The sequence below is a fragment of the Neovison vison genome, chromosome 5 (genome assembly GCF_020171115.1).
Source record: "Neovison vison isolate M4711 chromosome 5, ASM_NN_V1, whole genome shotgun sequence".
Lineage (NCBI taxonomy): Eukaryota > Metazoa > Chordata > Mammalia > Carnivora > Mustelidae > Neogale > Neogale vison.
Genome location: NC_058095.1, coordinates 156,135,481 through 156,139,461, shown reverse-complemented (window position 1 = coordinate 156,139,461; position 3,981 = coordinate 156,135,481). Strand labels below are relative to the sequence as shown.

The window sequence follows — 3,981 nt, the reverse complement described above, 5'->3', positions numbered from 1 at the left end:
TTTCTCTCCGTGCGCCGGGGTCCTTCAAAGCCAATCTACAAACACCGAGTATGCCTTATATTCAAACCAGCCAATGGAAACTTTGTAACCATGCTTCTGCTTCTGTACGTATGCTTTCGCTTCCCCGTACCCCATAAAAAGGCCCTGAACAAAGGGCTGGGGCGCGAGAGTCCTCCTAAGACTTGACCGCCCGCAGGTACCTGTGTCTACTCAATAAACCTCGTGCTGTTTGCATCTGATCAGTGGACTCGGCTTGGTTTTTGGGTCCGGGGGTCTCCTCCTGAGAAGGGGTCCATTCCGGGGTGCTTGGAGCCCCGGGGGGATCTTTCACCCTTAGTCTTAAAATGTACTAGAACACCCATACAATAGGGTACCAGGCTGCTCCAATACGGAGTCAGGAAAGTCTCTACCTACAACAGTGAAGGAATTGCCAGGATATACTGTTGACAGAAAGAAATCAAGACAGGGGTGTCTGGCTGGCTCAGCTGGTAGAGCCTGCAACCCCTGATCCTGAAGTTGTGAGTTCAAGCCCCACATTAGGCGTGGAGCTTTCTTCAGAAAAAAAAAAAAAGAAAGAAAGAAAGAAAGAAGACATCAAGTTGAGAAAAGTATGTATGTAAGCTACCATTTATCTAAGAAAGGAAGACTACAGATATAGGTATACAGGTAATGCTTATATTAATTGGCGCCTGGGTGGCTCAGTGGGTTAAAGCCTCTGCCTTGGGCTCAGGTCATGACCCCAGGGTCCTGGAATGGAGCCCCACATCGGGCTCTCTGCTCAGCGGGAAGCCTGCTTCCTCCTCTCTCTCTCTCTCTGCCTGCCTCTCTGCCTACTTGTGATCTCTGTCTATCAAATAAATAAATAAAAATCTTTGAAAAAAAATGCTTATATTAAAAACAAAAACAGATAATCCATAGCCCTCACCTCCACTCCTGCTGCCTGTCAACTCAAGGGCCCTGCTCTGCTGGGCCAGGTGTGGCATCTGCACTCTTTAGGGCAGTGACGATCGTCTCTGACCACCGTCTGAGTGCTATGAAGATCGCACACAGAGGTCCAGACTCACTTCAGCTTCAGAAAGTCGACAGATGCACCAACTGCTGCTTTGGATTTCACTGGTTGTCAGTGGTTGACCACCTGTCTGGTATGTAGCCAATCTGAGGAAAGAAACCTCCTTACTTATGGTTCTGTTACAAGGTGAAATCTTCAAGCACAAGGAGATGAAACACACCTCCTTTTCAATTACCCTTTCTCTTTTTTTAATGTATTTTGACTTGAATCACTAGACCAAAATTATCTTCTTTTTTTTTTTTTTTTTTTTTGACAGAGAGAGACAGGTGAGAGTGGGAACACAAGCAGGGGGAGTGGGAGAGGGAGAAGCAGGCTTCTCACTGAGCAGGGAGCCTGATGTGGGGCTTGATCCCAGGACCCTGGGATCATGACGTGAGCCAAAAGCAGACGCTTAATGACTGAGCCACACAGGCACCCTTCAATAGACCAAAATTAATGGGGAGATCATCCTTCATTGTTGTGACAACGGGGCAGATAATTTGTACACTGGATGGGGTGCTTGCATTTATTTTATAGGATATCACCAATAAGGAAGTGTTCCTGGGCGGCGCCTGGGTGGCTCAGTGGTTAAAGCCTCTGCCTTAGGGGCGCCTGGGTGGCTCAGTGGGTTAAAGCCTCTGCCTTCGGCTCAAGTCATGATCCCAGGGTCCTGGGATCAAGCCCCGCATCGGGCTCTCTGCTCAGAAGGGAGCCTGCTTCCTCCTATCTCTCTGCCTGCTTCTCTGCCTACTTGTGATCTCTGTCTGTTAAATTAAAAAAAAAAAAAAAAAAAGCCTCTGCCTTCAGCTCAGGTCATGATCCCAGGGTCCTGGGATTGAGCCTCACATTGGGCTCTCTGCTCAGCAGGGAGCCTGCCTCCTCCTCCTCTCTCTTTCTGCCTGCCTCTGCCTACTTGTGGTGTGTCTGTCAAATAAATAAAAATCTTTAAAATAAATAAATAAATAAAATGCGTTCCTGAGCATAGACACCTGTGGAGTCAGACCTGTGTTTAAAGCCATGATAGAAGATGGATTTGGGGCTGTGTGTTTAGAAGCTAAAGGGCTTGTTAACCTGAAGCACATCACAAATCCGTTATCAAAATGGAGCCTCGCCACCCCCCCCAAAAAAAGTGGAGCCTTTTCTTCTGGGACACTATCAGATTTTGGATTTAAAGTCAAGTGACAACGTTGCTTCCACGGAAATGGTTAAGTATCGTCACTGTAGAGACGAACGCCTGCATGCCCTCTCTAACTGTGGAGAACATACTCCTGGGTCTTGACGTGGAAACTGTGGAGAGGTGAGAACTGGGACAGCAGCACAGACAACTCTTTCAAGGACTTTTGCTATAAAGGAGAGGGAGAGACGGAAGACGAGAGCTGGTGCAGGGGGCGTGGATGTGCACATGCTACCAGCCACCCAGCGGAGAGGACAAACCGATGCTGCAAGAGATGGGGGGGACCAGTCCTTAATAAGGAAGCTCAAGGCAAATGTGTTGTGATTCCTCGGTGGTAAAGTAATGAACGTTTGCCTGCAGAAGCAGATTCACTCATGCTCTCTTTTCTTCTTCCCATACATGCCTATCTTTGGATCCTTGTGCATGTACATGTACATCTCCATGTGACGGAAATATTACATGACAGGCAGAAGAACTGGATGCCTTTGAGCCGGGGGGCGCTGATTCTGGCTTGGCTGCTGTCGCCCTGTTGAAGCAGCTTAAAGAGGCTCCGGTAGACTATGCTCTCCAGACACTTGCAGTTGGCTTGGAAGACGGTCCCCATTTACTGGCTGCTGGAAAGGCAACAGATCACATTGCGAGTAATATCATGAAGTCCTTTGGACTCTGAGGAAGGCATTCAGATACTAAATGAAGTCACATTTTCCTTGGAAACTTAGAACCGTGCAACAGTTCACACTTCAGGAGATATGTATTTGATTTCCAAGTACATCTGGAAGAACCCAGATAGCGTGGTGATCTTCTCTGCAGAAGTTTCAGATGTACTTCTACAGAGTTACTTATATTTCCACAAAGACAACTTCTAAAAAAGCCAATGAGAGTGAGAAACTTCTGAGGGAACTCTGTTTGTTTGATGTTGTTCTCCACACAGATCAAACTGCTGTTACCCATGGACTTGAACAGAGAGTCCCATTCCTGGATTGTTGTTTTCTTCCCATTACTTGTCTCTGCTACCAGCAATGAAAATTCCAAATGGGATAGAAAACCATGTCCCAAGAGAGAATATTCGAAGACTCTAAACCAATCCTTAAAGAGATTCTCCAGTGACCAACAGAAGCCTTCAGTCATGGGATAACCTCAGTTAATAATTTGTTTTAAGATTTTACAGGAATCTTTTACAGGACTGGCCAGCTCAGTCGATGGAGCCTATTATGACTTTTGATCTCAAGGTTGTGAGTTTGAGCCCCATAATGGGTTTATTTTACTTAAAAGTAAAATCTTAAAAAAAAAAAAAAAGATTTCACAGGAGTATCTGGACAGCAGGTTGGTGATGTTATGATGCTGAGGGCAAGGCACAAATTTCCCTCAGTACTCCTCAAACTTATAAAAGCAATTACTACTGTTAATCCTGGAATGGCGCTACCCAGGTCAGACTAACCGGCTCACCAGGTACTAAATGCCCAAGCAGACCCACGCCGCCAACCCTTCTGCCTGCACTCTGACCTGGTTACAAGCTACCAAAGCTGAGACACCCACAAAGGAAAGATGGAAGGTAAATGTTCCTACTTGGGAAGGGCAGTGGGACTAGAGGCAGGTGGGGCCACCCACCCATATGTACTCGAGCGCGGGAAGAAAAGTTTCAACTCTAAAACACAAAGGGAAAATAAATCATAAAATTAAAAAGAAATTGTTACCAGTGGGGTGGGAGGAGGAACAGGATAGAGGAGACAGAGATGAAAGCCAGACATGTTTTAAACAC

General features: G+C 46.4%; 1 pseudogene; it reads left to right on the top strand.

The window, feature by feature from the left end:
* Positions 1-1,018: 1,018 nt before the first annotated feature.
* Positions 1,019-3,444, top strand: LOC122907490 (annotated as a pseudogene).
* The last annotated feature ends 537 nt before the right edge of the window (positions 3,445-3,981 follow it).